This window comes from Pseudopodoces humilis, chromosome 3 (genome assembly GCF_049639895.1).
Source record: "Pseudopodoces humilis isolate 2021_Gansu_Grassland_sample_001 chromosome 3, ASM4963989v1, whole genome shotgun sequence".
NCBI lineage: Eukaryota > Metazoa > Chordata > Aves > Passeriformes > Paridae > Pseudopodoces > Pseudopodoces humilis.
In genome coordinates this window covers 29,167,644-29,185,515 of record NC_142202.1, presented here as the reverse complement: position 1 = coordinate 29,185,515, position 17,872 = coordinate 29,167,644, and positions in this window count along the sequence as shown.

Here is a 17,872-nt window from a genome sequence, read left to right as displayed (position 1 = left end):
TTTGACTCCTGATTTCCCTGAACTTGCAGTAGCAGAAAGAACAATATTCTAATACACCCCACATAACATATCTCTGACCAGTTTGGGGGTAACCTGTGTTAAGCATATTGGCTACAAATCCATTAATACCCCTTTAAAGCACAGGTCTCATTGGCAAAGGGACCTTTCCAATTCTCATCATCAATTGGTGGATCAAAATGCAGCTTGCTTTCGGGGCCTAGCGGTCCCCCAGCAATAGATACTTTGCCATAAGAATCACAGTATTTGCATTTTCAAGCTCCCACATAAGGTTTCCGCTTGCAGTTATATCTTAGATAACGTGTCTTACTTGTGGAATTGTCTTGGGGACAGCTTAAAAATAAGAGGTCAAAAAAACAAAACCAAAATACTTATCTTTCCCCCACTGTTTTACAGCCTTCAAATCCTTTTGGTAATTACGGAAGGAACACTTTACTTAGCTACCATTAGTGAGCTTAACATGCATTTGATTCTATCAAATTATCATTAACATGTTGTTGATTCTACCTATCTATTTGATATCTATCTGGAACAATCATAAGGAGGGCAGTTGGGTGTCCAACAGTCTAAAGCCACAGATAAAGTCCAGTCACAAACCCTTTTTCCCACATATATGCTACTTGTTCTATTTAGACAATATACACCTCTTTCAGAAGAATGAAGCTGCCATGGACTTCCTTCTTTGTCCCAAAATCCTGTTCCATTATGGACCTCACTCAGGGTGCTAACCCACCATTTAGGCTCAACTGGGCTGACCACCCATGGCCAGTTTTCAGATCCCCCTGGCTCTCCACAGACCCAACAATTGCTAAGGTTAAAGGTTTTTGCTACTTCTTCTCTTAAGGTTAAAAAATTACTTTTCCACTTTTAGCTTTAACCTAACTGACAATATAAAGGTAAGATTATTAAGAGAAACATTCTAATACTTTAATAAAGTAATTTCTTAACCTAATTTTCACTTTCACGTTGTCTTTCGCACCTTCTGTGGTGAGTGAAGGCACAGAAACAGCTTAGCATAAAGAAAGCAATGACAGCATGGATTGGCCCCCAGTGTCTGGAGATCTGAGAGTAGGGGTGTCCATACAGACTATTTCAGCAGGCAGTCTGTGGGTAGGCACTCAGGGCTTCCCCCGATGTCGACGCACAGCTACTGCTCCAATCCACTCCTGCAGAGTGTCAGTCACAGCTTCCCATCCTTCTCCTCCAGCTGAGATGTCCAAACCTCTGGGGCCTCAGAGACCTTGACCCGAGTGTGATGGGTCCACCCATGTTCAGCTCTCTTGACGGCTGTTTCTGTGGTCAGCAACACCTGGAAAGTTCCATGCCACTTAGCCACCAGTGGTGCTTCTTTCTACTCTTTAACTAGGACCCAATTCCCTGTTGGATGTTGTGAACAGCAAAGTCCAAAGGCAGGGTCTGTGCCAGCTTAGCTTCCTGTCGAAGAGATTTCACAAGAGACAGTATCTGGGCCACATATTGTTTTAAATATACATCACTTATCTCTACCCCCTCTCCCAGGCTTAGAATTACAAGGATACAGAATTCCAAACATCAATTCAAAGGGAGATAGTTGAATATCCCCCCTGGGTCTGGCCCTTATCCTTGCCAAAGCTAGTGGCAAGAGCCACACCCACGACATCTTAGTTTCTATCACCAGCTTCAGAAGGTGTTTCTTTATTTCTCCATTTATCTTTTCAACCCAGATGGAACTCTGGGGGTGCCAGGGGGTACCGAGGTTCCAGTGTATCCTTAAAGCAGTCCTTACTCTTTTAAGAATTTTCCCTGTAGAATGAGTTCCCCTATCTGAGTCTATTGCTTCCACAATCCCCTATTTTGGAATTATTTGTTCCAAAAATACTTTAATAACTGACCCTGTAGTTGCTGAAATGGCTGGAGATGTTTCTAGCCACCTTATTAACTGATATACTATTACTAGAAGATATTTAAATCTTGCTACGCAAGGCATTTCAGTAAAATCTACCTGGCATCTCTGGAAGGGATGTACAGTCCAAGGCCTTCCCCTCTGGCAAGTTTATTTGTAACTTTGTTATTGGTTTTCAGACAATCACACAACCCTTGTCATGTTGCAGGACAAATCAAACAACCCTTGACAGCTTGCTTTGCCAGACTAAAAAGACCCACAGCTGTTACCGCTGAAGATGAATAGATCACGCGGACACAGGTCGAGGTGTGGTGAAAGAAAGAGCAGCGTTTATTTTTCCTCCCAGGATTTATAGGCTTCTTACCACAGCCAGGGATTGGATGGTTAGGATAACACTTTCTCACTGCACTGGCCATGAGAGATGCCCATCACAAGACGTGTAACAGAAAGAATGTACACATATCTATGTTTATAGTTACTGTCCTGGGAAAGTCCTTAGAAAACCATGTCAGCAAGCTCAGAAGCTGAGTTTTCAGGGCGACACACAGCAACATACATTTTACTTCTGCCAGTCTTCGGGAGCTTCAATGACTTCCTTCATGAAGTTGTTTTAACAACTGTAAGGCCAGAGCTTTTGGTGTCTACTGCTTACCACCCCTTGTAAACCAATTATCCCCTCTTTCCTCTGCCCCACTCTTTTTAATCATCTCAAGTTCCTCTGGTGGAAAAGACTGCTTCTCTGGCAATGGTGAAGTTACTGGAAGTAAGGGGAGGTTCTTGTGAGCCAGCATTTTTCCTAGCAAGTCAATAAACCTCTTTCTATCCAGTTTCCCAAATGTGTGCATCACCCCATATGCATATTTAGAATCACTAAAACCATTCACTGTCTTGTCCCGGTATAACTCACAGGCTTTCACAAGCACACACAGCTCCGCTGTCTGAGCTGACCAGGTGGGCAGTAACCTCCCCCTTTCCTTTAACTGCTTTACATTTACAATAGAGTATCCTGTAAATCCTTTCCCTTCTATCACCCTTGAAGTCTCATCAATAAACACATTTTCTCCCTCAGGCCAGGGACTATCTCTGTAGATTTTCCCTCCCTGAGTCTGGAGATCTACTACCTGAATGCAGTCATGGGGCTTTTTTGGCCTCCCACTTGAGGGCTGCTCAAACAGGAGGCTGGGTTAAACCCTTCCCCACTTTTAAATTCTAAATCCTCCTGTTCTGTTAAACAAAATGCATACCATAATTACCGAGTGCTGGTCACCCGCTTGGAGGCTTTCTCAGTTAACAAATCTTCAATCTGATGTGAAACTTTGACAATCATACCCTCCCGTTTGTCAGCTTTCGGGCCTCAGCCACCATCGGAGCTGTGGCTGCACTGTTCTGCAGACAGTGGGGCCAGCCTCTGGCTATCAGGTTTAGAAAGACAGTTTAGAAAGACAGACAACAGACTTCGTGTTCCCTCATGCTCTTTCACTAAAATTCTTTTAGCAAGACTTTGTTTAACATCCACATCCTGCAACAACTCTTGAGGGTGGAGTAAACTCTCCTAATAATTTCTGCAAAGTTTGCCCAAACAAAACAGGTGACTCTGTGTAAACATGATTTAGTTCAGCAGCAAGCAATGCCACTGCCTAAAGTTAATCACAGCACATTTTTTTAGTAACCAATTGCTCTCTATCCAAATTTTTTTGCATCAAGTCCATCTTAGGCATAGGGAGGTGATTAACAAATTAACATTTATTAAGGAAACCTTAATATTTATAACATTTTATAATCTTTAACATTTATAACCTTTATTAAAGAAAGATAATAAAATACTTTCCCTTAAAGTTTTCCTATAGCTCCTACAGAGGAAGCTGCACGATAAATACCTAGGTCTCTATAGGACAACAGCATCCCCACAGGCTGCAGCTGCAGAATTTGCCTTAGGATTAGAACTTGCCATTTCTAGCTCTCCACAACAAACCACAGACTGGTGGGGGGTTCCCCACAAGGTAGGAGTTGCAGAATTGGCTTCATAACTGAAACTTGCCAATTCTGGCTTTTTACAACAAAACACACAAAAATCAGAGGAGGTGTAGTCCCCTCCAAACTGGAGGCTTTCAGCTCTGTACAAAACCTTATGTAGATAAACTAATTAAATCTCCAAATTAATTTACTACAATTTCTACAATTCTTTCAGAGAAAGATGTGTTCAAACTTATGAGCCCACAGAAGAAGCCACAATTTTCACAACTCCTTTGAACAATCAAAAAAATTCTTTTGACAATTTTTCCCCCTCAGGGATAAAAATTAAGGTGGATCGAGAGGTCCCTGTTTTTACTAGGACACGAACCTCCTCTCAGTCCAGACCCACTTTAAAAGTTAACAAAGGCTCCAGGTTGGTGGGTTCCTGGTACAATGAGAGCCTTTGACACCCCTAACAATCCATTTCCCTTATCTTCTGGACTTCCTCTTCTTGAGAGTCCAGCTGTTTTTACAGACACTGCCGTTTTCACTGTCCCTCTGCCCTGCAGACAGTACCACAGATTTTTCCCAACCGCTGTTTGGGTTGGGTCTCCCCTGCTGGGGAGAGAACGCCTCTGCCACTTCCTTGTGGCCGACCCGACCCCGTCCCCTCTGTCCCAGGGGACCCTTTGGGCCCTGCGGTTTTTCCCTCTTGGGACGGAAAAATTCTGCCATCACCTTCACCTTTCCTCCTTGTGCTCGCTCTATTTACCACACACCGTATACCAGACCTAATCCTTATTTTGCCGCATTGTCCAAACAGCTCCTTCCCCCCAGGGTTCCTGGCGGGCATGGCCGGCAGCACCACAGGCGGCCGGGGCGTCCTGCAGCCTCACAGGGCCAGCGGCCACTGCTGCCTCTGCCTGGGGCTGGCGGGGTCAGGCACTGCCTGGCGCTGAGTCCCAACAGCCCCACAGGCCCCCAGCCCATGCTCCCAATCCCGCACCTCCGTGCTTGGTCCTTGCCTCAACCGTATCTCTCCACACTCCCCTTTAACCAATTCTGTTCCAACACGCCAACACGATCTGTCCTTCCCCTTTTGTCAAGACTCCTTCTTGACTCCCCTTATTTCCCCCCCGGTCATGGATCCTTAAGACTCCTTCTCAGCTTCCCTTATTGCCCCACCCTGGGCATGGAGTGTCAAGACCCCTTCTTGATTTTCCCTTATTGCTCCCTTTGGGTGTCTGTATCCTTAATTACCTCTGGGAGAGTGTGTAAACCAACTGCACATTCTTCCAAGGGATTCTTTGGAGATATTTTCATATCATTTCATCATCCCTTTTGCCAGGGCCCCTTCCCAGCTGTACCCTTGCAACCCTCCATGGGTGCTTTGTTTTACCTGTGCTACCCTCCATGGGTGCCCTCCCAGGTTTGCTCCCTGAAGATCCCATTTTACTCACCGGTGAGATTTGAAGTGGTCCTTCCCTGTGGACTCTTCATGGATTCCCCTGGCCCACCACTCGTCTGTCTCCTGGATGGTCTCAGGAACCCAATCTATTGCAGACCCACAGCTTGTTTGTAAAGACAAACCCGTGATTCCTCTCAAACCTTTTTCTAATATCCAGCCTAAACCTCCCCTGACACAGCTTAATGCCATTCCTTCAAGGTCTGTCACTGGTCACCAGAGAAGAGATAAGTGCCTGCCCTCCTTCCCTGCTTCCCCTCATGAGGAAGGTGATGAGGTCTCCCCTCAGTCTCCTCCAGGCTGATCAGACCAAGTGACCTCAGCCACTCCTCATACAGCATCCCCTCAAAGCCCCTTCACCATCTTTGTTGGTGACACAGGCCCCATGACCCTCAGAAGCAAGGGCAAAACCTGCACTGACAGCCTTTGCTCTCTGCCTTTCCCCACCCTTACCTCAACCCTCCAAAATCCAGGTGGAGAGGCCTAGCTCTGACTTCTGACTGCCTTCAAGGGAAACATGGGCACTGAAGGACTTGCATGGGAATATGTATCCCAGCAAGGCTGCCAGAGGATTAGGAATCTTGAATATCATTAGTTGGGGAACATTTCTGGTGGAAACAACTCTAATCCAGCACCAGTCTCAAGTAAAATCTGTACAACCTTGTCAGAAGATAGGTACAGGGACTAAATGAGGCATAATGGGTCCTAAGAGTCATTCAGTTTTCCTGCCTTATGTAGTTTTCCCCATGCTCCCAATGTTTCACAGACAAGAGGCTCATGGTTTAAAGTCCAGTATCCTTCTGTCCACCTCCAGGTGAGGGTCTGCAGAGCATAGTCACCCATTGCCAAGCTGAGCTGGAGGCACTTGTTTTGAACATGCTCTACACATGAAAGGAGTGCTTGGCTATGTGCCCAAATTTTCCCTGAATCTCCTTCCCTGAATCATGTCAGTTATTCTTCCAAAAGTCATGTAATTCCCTTAAGGACTCTTATTGCTCTTAGACTGAGAATTGTGCAGCTGTTAAGAGTAAAACTCACAATTTTATACACCATGCTACTCTTAGAATGGAAGTGATCACACTTCCATTCTAAAATAATTTTGTTTTCCATTACAAAACTGTTGTGTCTTAAATACTGGGGTATTTAATTTGCAATTACTGATTGAAAATACATTAGCAATTCTCTGCACAGTCTTAATCCTTTAGTGTTTGGTCTGTAAATGTACAGATCTTGTTGATGTTTGAGTAACTGAGTAGCTTGTGTCAGCTATTATTTCCAGATGAAGTTATGTGTACTGGTACAGATTTAATTGTTTAGTCAGGTTATGCTTAAATCTTTCCTCTGTAGCAAAACCCCTTCTTCTTTCCAATTCAGACTTCATTAATAATTTTATATATACCTCTATATCTATATCTATATATAAATATTATATAGATATTACATATCGCATCTCACCGGAGCTTATCTGGCTCTATCACTTCGGCCTGTGCCAGGAGTGGGTCACACCCCAGGAGCAGGATGGCCCAAAGTATGGAGCACTTGCTCCACAGCTTTTTGGCTGTCAGTCTGCGCTCTGAGGAAGCAAGGACAAGAGGGAGGTCTTTTGCATGGGATAATAGAGGATTTATTGCTCTGGGGAATCTTGGGGGCAAAAGACAGAAAATGCGAGCCTGCAACAGCTGAAATAGGGAGGCGGTTCAAAGGGAGGGTACAAAGCATCAGCTAATCAGAGCTATCCTGGGGAGGGTAAAAGGCAGGGTTCACAAAATCATCCTCCAATGAGGGAGGTAGAGGGGGAAGGTTGGGTCACATGGACTAATCAAGTGTCAAAGTTTAGGGGATTTCCGAAGTGGAATTCCAAACATCCGGTGGGCCTAAAACAGATTAACAGGAGACTCAGGCTAGATTGACTATGTGAGGTGGGAGGGCCTCATCTGGACCAAACCGTCAACTTAGGTAATAACAGAACATACCATTAACAATAAACACACTGCAACAATTACATATATTTATTATTAATAATATTATATATCTAATATATGTAATATAATGTATATATGAATGTATATTATTTATTCATATTAGACTTTATTCAGTCTTTAGACTGGTTACAGACTAACAGGAAAACTTAATGCTGCATTGCTATTTTTGCCCCCAAAGCTTAAGCCATTTGAAAAGAAATACTGACTTGACTATTCTACAATGTGGCTAAATATCCAGTCTGGAACCACATCCACCAGTGTGATGTCAAGTCAAAACAGTAGGCAAAATATTAGTTCAAACTACAATTTTCAAAAGGTGCAGAAAAAAGTTTGCTGTTGACATTTACAGTAGCTTTATGAAGTGTCACTTCTACCTGTAGAACTGGAATAACTGTAATTAAAGGATTTTCTGGATTTATTTGAAGAGCAAGTGATAATGACAGTTGAAATACAGAAGGCACTTTAGCTTCATATTAAATACAATAATTGTTCAATTCAGTGAACTTCTCAGTTGCAAAAGAGGTTTAATTAGATGTGCAATGAATAAAGATGAAAATTGGTTATAAACTCATTAAGAGAAAAAAAAACGTTTGCTTCATCAGCATCTGCAGTCTATTTGAATATGGTGGTGTCAGCATATCTGGAAAGGTTAGAAATTAATTGTCTTTGCATACTTGAAGCCTTATATTTCTTTTTTAGTTTTCAGAATGTATAAATACACTCATGTTTCATTAAACCAGCATAAAATTAGCTATTACACCTCCAAAGGCAAACTTTTACTCTCAGAAATATCTATGGCTGGTTTTCAGAAACATTTGGCCAGCATTAAATTAAGCCATCAAATAAGTGTAATTAAATAAGAGCATCTGCATAAGAGATGATTTAGTTTAACTTCACTGAGGTACTGTCATTTTGTGTCACGTAATGTTGTGTCATGACATGTCATAGGTCATGAAGAGTAAGCACCTGAGATAGCAGCTGGAGGTTTGATTTTTCAGCAGCTATCCAACGGAATAGTAGTCAGGAAATAATTAAGGCTTTGAGGTTTGTGTATCTACTCCAAGATGCTGTCCAGTGTCACACCCTTGTGTTGTAACCAAAGTTGGGTGTGACATCCTATCCTGGCAAAATAATGCCTATCTACTTCTTACTGCAGAGACCATTTGACTCTAGTGAGGCTCAAGACATTTAGTAAAAGCAAACTCTTGCCTCTGATGTTTCAGGTGTCTTCTAGATGTCATGAAGATATACACTTGTTTTTGGCACAGGGTAATTATTTAGACCAAATTCCAAAGAAAGACATTTCCTGCCCTTCCTCTCTTACTTCCAGGGACCCTCAATTAGCCCTGTCTTATTTACCAGCTTATTTGTTCAGCAAGGTCTTGCTGAAGTCACATTTAATGCCTTAGGAGTGGGTCTCTCTCAGCACTCATACGCATCCAGGGATTAGCTAACTTTCCCCAAAAGACTCTACACTGTGCCTAGGGAGCTGATACAGCAGATGCTTCTGTTACAGTTTGCTTTCCTCATTGCAAAGAGGCATGATAGCCTTCATAGTGTTTCTCCTGGTAGCTGACACAAAATAACATTTGCAATTCTCTAGAACATTCTGCTTCCACGGAATTAAAAAGCATTTGTTGCAAACCACACAGACTTACAAACAGGGATTTGGTACATACCACTGCCAAGGCTGCCGAAAAACAGATGCACTCTCACAAATGCAGAAGAAATCAGAACAAATTGATGTGAAAATAATTGGTATGGAACCAGCCATGCTGGTTGGAAAATATATGTCAATGCTGTCATATGCTTACTTTTCCATGTGTTGGAGAAACCCTCTCCTCCTTCATCTTATTACTCTCCTCCTTCAGTACCTATCATTTCCTTTGATATTATTCATCTTTACTGCTCACAACCATGAGAAAAGAAAAAGAAATTTAATATTACCAATCCTAGTGTTGAAATTGTTTGCGTTCTCTGTTCGAGCAGTATCTAGTGGTGTCCAGAGTAAACAGCTGTATAATACTGTGATAAATGTAACCTTGGATAAAAAATTCGTGAAAGAATAAATAAGTATATAACTAGATTTGTAACAATGTAAAAAGTATATAAAATATAGTGTGGCCGAAGAATTTCCCCAAACCCAGCAGTAACTACCCATTCAGGCGGTAACGACCCTAGGTGACGTTCATCAGCCTGAAAGAAAGAGCAGGACATGAACAATTAAGCCAAACAAAGAAAGGAGCCAGGCCGAGATGCCCATTGACTCCACACCGCACCTGGACACCCCTTCCTGCAAGCCCCGACTGAAGATGCAATCAGGCCGGACAATAAGTGGAAGCCCAGCCGAGATATCTGTCGACTCCACACCGGACCTGGATACTTCACTCTGAGAGCCCAACCGAAGATACAATCAAGAAGCACTCAGAACCTTTTACATGCGAGAGGACTCTGCCCAGTCGTCTATTGATTCAGTTCCACGGTTCCAGGAAATTCATTCAACCAGCCATCTAAACTCTTTGTTGAACAGTAACTGCTCAGAGTTTTGGCCTCAGGACACAAAATCCCTATAAAAATCCCGGACAGTCTACCCTCCTTCGTGGATTTGGGAACACCTATATCTTTGGGTATAGACCCCTGTCCACCCAGCGCTGCGCTGTTTATTTTATTGTGGTTTTTCCTCGTTGTTTATTTTTATTATAAAAATTGTTTTATAATAAACTGTTCTTTTATTTAACCTAAATTTGCCTTTGCATTTATAACATTTCCAAAACAAAAGGTGAAAATGTGGCAACACCTTGAAAGAATTTAATTTGAGTTTTTGGAGAGAGGGTCGTTACTTTGTTATGCACTGTTTAGTCACTTAGGAGGTGGAAATTTGGGCCTGGAGAAGAAGACAATTCTGATTCTTACTACTCATTTTCATATGAGTGATTACAAATAACCTCTAAAATAAGAGAGAATCAAGCCCTTGAGAGGTAGTTGTAGCTGTCTGAATAATGGCACTCAAACTACCTCAGAGAAGCCATTAGGCAGGAGGTTTCAAAGGTTATGACAGCTATACCCCACTGCATTGGAGAGGAGTGGGGCTTTATTTTCTGTCATAGTTGTTCTTCTAAAGCCTTTCACTACAGTGCTAACTGCTCAGCCCCTGTAGTTGGCTGACCACTGGGCCTCTGAAATACTCTGTTGTGGGGAAATGAGAATGGGTTATTTATTTCACAGGGAAAAGGAATGCAGGACACTCTACTGGCCTTTTATTTCCCCATGGATAGTGAAGTCTTCATTACAATCCCAGCCTTGGAAATCTAGTCTCCTCACCCAGTTGTTTCAACTTCAAATGCTGTTTGTAAAGAAAATTAATAATAAAACAAAGCACAGAAGTGGAACAGGCTGATTTGATGCTGACCAGAATAGGCCCTTTTTTTCTGAAAAGTCTTTACATCTTAGCCAGTGGAACACTTCTTTTTTTTATAAGCTTGACACTTTGAATCAAGGGGTTTTATGTTGCTGTTTGTTGCAATTTTCTTTTAGCTCTAAAAGAAGAAAATAGCTTTATCTTGATGAAATCTTCCCGTTCCAAAAAGCATCCAACAAAATCTGGCAGTAGTGGCCTGACAGTATGCGTCTTGCTGTTGTGCAAGTCCTTCATCTCCACTTGCAGCACTCATGAGATACCCATGAGGAAATCTGAGCCCTCTGATTGAACACAGAATGTCAGAAAATTAAGAGAAAAAGGAGAAAACAAGGTCAAGGCAGAGAAGTGGGACTGAGATATCTGATTTTCATATTTACTTTAATTTTCAGATATAGCTGAAAAAGACAACTGCAATCAAGAAATCTGGAGCCAAACACTCCTAAATCAGACTCTGAAGTTTCTAAAATGATTTTGCACATTTTTAATTAACTGTAATTTTTTTGGTAAACTTTCAGTGTGTTTTAACAAGAGATTGATTTCTCCCCATAGCTTCAGCTGTCTCTGCAGTGCAACATAGTACCTTCTGAAAAAGTGAGAATACTTGAGACACAAAGGAGCTAGGTACAAAGAAAGACCTTCAGTCCCAAGGCACAGAGAGAATTAGCTGGAATTCTCAATGCTGGACATCCAAATTTATCTTCCTGGATAATAATATTCCCCTTTATTTTATGTTTAATACCAGAGTTATATGGTATTCCCCTCAGCAGCCAATCCCTATGTTAAAAGTTGCAAAATCAAATATTTGAGAGACAAAATAAATAGCACTAGTTTTGGCCATCTCTTTTGCATCTTCTGACATCATCTTTTGCATCCATCTCTGCACACTCTTAAATCATTTCCTTACATACATGTCTTTCTCAATGTATATGTGTCTTCTTATCTTTTCCATTCTCTTAAATTCCTTTCAGGACTTCTTTCCCACTTGTCCTGCTGTCCAGCTCCTTTTCTAGCCTCCTTATTTCTTTCTATTTCCCTACTTTAAATGCTTTCCTTCACATCTGCTTTGCATCTGAGGTGGGGGTATGAGAGAAATGGGTTATCATGTGGGAATCTATTAGCGAGCAGAAACAGATAGTTGTAGTCACAGAAAAAATTAAAACTCACTGTAAGTATCTGCAGGACAGCCTTGCTTTCTGAAAGATTCAGGCATTTCACTGGTTAGGAACTCTAATTACAATCTTGTGATGTCCTACTACTGGCATCTGAAAAAGTGGTATCTCTTCTAACTGGATTTTTCTGTTGTGTGCAACTCTGCCTCTGGTAAAAGGGATTGTTTATAACCTCATTACCTGTAATTTCAGAAGACTGCACTTGGAACATTAATTCCAGTCAGGAAATTTGACTTTCTGTCATATCTTTTGTTAGAATATATACACCAGTCTCAATGACAGTTAATAACAGCAACAAGGACTGTTACTGAACAAAATATCTTCCTTGCTGGTTCCCTTCTTTACCCTAAGTTTTCTAAGGTATCATGTTTTAAACAGTCTGATCAAATTCTCACATTTCATCATCATAGTATAGTAACCTAATTTCTTTTATATTCACTTACTTATATGAGTTTCATGATACTTTTTTATATTTGAAAAAATAATTAAGAATATGAAACCTACTTAGTTCAGATTACTCCTACTGAATTTTGAACAATATATGTCTTTGAGACAAAAATAAAAGTAACTCTATGTATCATTTCTCAGCAGTCCAGAGGAACTTCTTTTTCAGTTTACACATCTTAAGAAAGATAACTGGCTTGAAAAGCAGCTTGTCGTGTCAGCAGGGTTTCCAAGGAGTAACTCTACTCTTTACAAGTTAGAGATCTATACTGCACAACTCATCAGGGCCAGGACCCTGCTAAGCTGAAGCCAATGGAGCAGATACAATCACAGGGTACACTGTCTGGATCTGCAGAGCTACCAGATCAGATCAGATCAAGAGAAGCACAGACATAATGCCACAGCACCTGTATCCTAACAAAGATAATTGGTGTGCATGCAGCAATACACTGATTAAATTGTTTTGCTTCTGTAGCTACCACTTGCCTGCTAGCCTAGGAATTGTTGAATTGTGCTTATGTGCTGCTAGCATAGTTTTGGAAGGAGTGACAAGATAGCTGTAACACAGACCAAATGTTCCTCATTAAGGATGTGAACTAGGAATACTTGCTTAATTTTACTGAAGTGCTTGCTGCAGACTTCTCTCATCATTATGATCTGGCATGTGGGATCCCCCAGTCCCTGGCTGTTATAAATATCTATTGTGATATTGGCTTTCACAAGTATTAAGATGAATATTATATGTTAAATACTTTTTTGTTGCTGTATTTTTATATATTGGTAAAGGTCTGTCTGCACAAACCAGCCTCTGGCATAAGTCGCAATATTAAAGGCTAAAATCCTTGAAACTTGCCTGTAGAAAGTAAAACAATGTTCCTGTGTACAAGGATAAGAATGTAAACTTGTGTGTACTAGCCAATAGTAGCTTGCTCTGCCCGCAGACCCTGTAGAACCCTATAAAAGGTGTGCTAAAGATAGAAATAAACGGCATTCACAATTACTTCTGTGAAGACTGGTGAATAGCTCGGGGGTCTTTCAACATCTGGCGCTCCGACCAAGGACACCCCTGCTGGCAGAGGGGCTTTGGAGTCAGCGGAGTGGATCTGGGCATTAGACGTCGCGGGCTCGGATCAGCACCGGATAGGCAGCCTGAGCACGGTGAGACGCGGAGTGGTTGGACGTGGAAGTAGGGCTGCTGGGGGGGGCCCAGGCAGGCAAGGGCGTAGTAGAAGGGTCGCAACCTTCCCCCTTGCGGGTTGCCGTCAGCATGGATGTGGAATTTGCGGCGGCAGATAAACTGCTTCTCTGCATCCTCGTTAAACGAGGTGAAGCAGCCCAGGAAAAGGACCTGGATATGCTCATTATATGGGCTAATTGTCATGGGCATTTGCAGTGCCCACACTGCTTTTTGCGGTGCAAGAATGGACTGATATATCGGTTCTGATATGGGAAACGGCAATCACGGAAAAGAGCAAGGACACTGTGTCTCTCAGTCGAACTTGGTAGACTGTAATTAATACCTTAAAATCAGAAAAGCAAGGTATGCTGAGGCTGTGAGCCCCGTAATTCTACCTGCGTCACAGCAGCAGATGCCTTCACCTCCCACTGCTGGGCAAGCTATCTCCTATCTATGCTGCCCATGGAGAGAGGGAGGGAGAGTCAAAGAGAAGAATATAATGAGAAAAAAAAGTTCCACAGTGAACGCTGAAACAACGAACAGAATCTGTTCAGTTATGGCAGGATGTGATACATCCAGAAATATTTGCTTCATTTTTGGAGTCACTTTTAGCATTACAATCTTATTTAAGTTCCATCTTTACCACCCTGGAAGAAAAGAAGCCAAATTTAGATTGGTTTCCACCCGAACCAGGGGGCATGGGGGAGCGAGGTGGGTGCAGAGAACAAAGGCACCCCCGGGGGTAGAAGCAGCGCAAGAAAAGTTCCAAGGCCACGCTGATAAGCTGCAATGATCGCCGCTGTTAGCACCTGGCCGTGAGAGACTTTTTGTGTAACATCGCCTGCTTTTGTAAAATCGTGCCCCTTTTCCTCTATCGGCGAACAACAAGAGAGATTGAGAGAAAAAACTGCATTTGTTAAAGTTAACTTTGTGAGGTTTTTTTTTTCTTTCTCTCCGTTTTTCCTCTCTGCGAGAGTATATGGAGAATGTGAAGATAAGAGCAGCAGAGAGCAGCAGCGGGGGGGGGGGCAGTCAAACCCCCCCACCCCGCTCCCTCTCTAAGAAGAAGCATTGGGATTGTACCTAGTTTGTTAAAAAGTCATGATTTATTTGGTTTTCAAAATGTTTTTATATACCATTGTAGAGTTAAGTTTGTGTTTTAAGTAATTATGAGTTTATGCAATTGCAGTTTTTAGAGTGTTAGTGGAGAAATTATTGTGAGTCTTTGAAAGTGAAAGAAAAAGAAAAAAAAAGAAAAGAAAAAAAAAAAAAAAGAGAAAAAGTGTTTAACAGAAGTTGCCTTGCAATAATTGGGTTTTAGAACCCAAGGTTAAAATATGGTGTGATTTACATCTTCTAGGAAAACCTTCCAATTAATGTTATCTACAGAAGAGATTTATGGTTTAAAAAAAAAATAATTAGTTAAGAGAACTTTACTGTACAAGACAAAGTTAAGTTAAAGTATATATTATCCATTTGCTTGTTTTTTCCATAATTTTAATAAGGTAATTTTAATGTGAGTCCTTTTGTTATATAAAACACATATAACTGCATATACACCAATTTGGATTTTGGATTTTAGTTTAAAAATTGGACTTGATGCTTCTGAAAAGTGCTACAAAAGCTGGATGGCAGCTCGCCAAATCCCATGTTGTTGTGGTTTTTCTCTAGAAAAATTGCACTTTAAAATCCTAACCAATTTAAACATATACTAGGCAAATTCCTGTTATGAATAAGTATTTTTAGTAACATTTGCAGTTATTGTGGGTTATTCTTAAAGTTAGATGACATAGAATTGTGATGGATTTGTTACATTTTTATAATCTTTATAGTGAATCCATGTTATTATTATATTGTGTTTGAAAGGTATATATCAAACTTTTAGCTGCCTTTTTGTAGTAACAGAATAAGATTAAGTTATGTTTTCATTTAACATAGATTAAGTGTTAATAGAATTAAGGATAGTCAAGTTTTATAATGTTTAGGCTTGAATGTTTTTAAGTTAAGTTTTCTAACTTAGATATTCTTTTGAGGTTAAGTTTGTTATTTCCTTTTGTCATAAGTAATTATTGTTAGGTTAAAATATTGTTTAATTTAAATTGTTTTATGTTTTATTGGAGACACTTGTTTAAACTGCAAAGTATAGTTATTTTCCTAGAGAAATGAAGATAGCCACAACTGAAACAGCAGTGATGGAACACTGGTGAACACCTGTTTGTGGATGGACGTGAATGCAGTCTGTGACACCTTTGACTTCACTGGGAGCTCTATTGGTTGTTGCAATCTCTGCAGTTTTTGTTTGTTATAGCTTTCTTATTTTTCAGTGTTTCCAGAATTTTAAGAAGATGTATCATTGTTGAAGATCAGCTGCCATGGGAGAGGCTTCAGATTAAACCAACTGCTGCATGTTTTAATTGGTCTGGTACCTAAGGCTTCTGATCATTTGACTTGTACAAATACATTTTAACAGTTTGCTGTGCTGTAAGCATCTCATAGCTGCTACTATTGAGAACCTTGTTTTAGAAATGAGTTAAGAGGCATCTTTCCAGTTTAAAGCCAGGCCCTGGCCAAGCCTTGACTTTACCTGGATGAAATGTTTGCCAGCGGATCCAGATGTTTTCTGTACCAAATCAGTATATGAGTCACTTTTTGACTTGGCAATTTGACCCTATTAATATGACAGCTGGATCAATTTTGAAGTGGGCTTGGAGAATCATTTCCGGAGATGATTACCCAATCCTTCACTGATTTTTTTTTGTTTCTGTTTGTTTGCTAACTATGGGATGCTGGTGCAGTGTTTTAGTAATTAATAGTAGTTTTATATTACATATGTCATTAATAATGTTTATGATTTAATTGATTTTTAACTGGTATAAGTTCTTATTAATTGTGTATATGGTTTTGTGTTGATGTTGATGTTTATAACAGAAGTACATCTCATTTTATTTTTTTTTAAGAAAACGGGGGAAATGGATGCCCTAAAAGCATTTGATTAGTGTAATTCATTAACTTCAAGGAGAGAAGTGTCTGTGTTTTGTTGGCAGGTTCAAAAAGGTCACCTGTCCATCTGACCAGACTGTGTGCCTCTGAACACATGAGATCCAGTGAACAGAGATGTCATCACACAGCCTTGGTACTCCAGACATGGATCAGAAGTGGACCTGTCAGGACACAGTTGTGTCTGAACACTACACAGACAGTTGCCAACAGAAATGTTATGTTGTTATTATGATGTTGTGTCTCTACCAATTTTTCAGGTATCCTTTGTTTTAAGATTTAGAAGGATCTGAAGAACAACTTGAACATCAAAGCCCTCAGTCATCGATCAACTGCCAGCTGACATCATGGGAGCAGTGAACGTTCCAGGACTGAATCGTGTTAGAGAAAATCTGTAGAAGATCTAAGAAGTGTAGAGACTCCATTTAACTGTATATAAAGCAAATTGTAGTTGTGTTTTTACCCTTTCAGCAAATTGCTTTCACGCTTAGACTACATATATACCAGAGCACATGTGTTAAAAGTAGTTAGATAATAGTTTAAGATAAAGAGTTTAGCCTGTGTAGTAATTGTTATGTTAGTATAAAGTATAAGTATTCCCCCTTCAAGAGCTAGTGTAAGCATCTTTGAAAGTTCATTTAACGTTAAAGTTTTAGCTGTGAGTTTGCAAATATGATGTCATTTACATGGAACAAACTGCTTATGGTAATTGTGTTGTGTATAGTCCTGTGTATTAGTCTGCTAAGTAATATCCAAAAGTTACAGAACATATGGGTCACTCTGGCACATTGAACTGGCCAAAGGTCAATGTGTTTGAGCCTAGCCACCCCTGGAGATCCTTTTTGCACCTGTCTCATGGGAGTCCCTGAATGGGATCCTCCAGCATTTAAAGGTTTAATTAGTAATGAGACTCGACTGAATCAATTGGCAATGTTGCAAGAGTGCAATCGCACTGTTGGCTTCACATTAAGACAACTTGAAGCCTGTTGGCAAAAGCAAAAATTACCAAAGTTCTCAATATTACAACCCTCAGAAGAATCAGATTTGTTAAGTTCCACCAATACCTCAGGTGGATGGATAATGTTTGAACCCCCGACAAAAAGTCATTCTAACAAAGTAATGTAGCACTGAGCTGCAGTCAACCCTATAGCTGATCTTGTTACTACCATTGAAAGTAAAGCCTTTATTTGTGGTGCAATCTCATAGGACAACTACCAAAGCGATTACCTAGTTCCATCTTCCTCATCTGTGGAGATAGAGCATGGAATTAGATTCCTGCTAATCCACAGAGGACCCTGTTATCTTGGGAAACTAACTTTGTTCCACCCAAGTTTACATCAATTGTTGAATGTAACTAGCAAAATGAA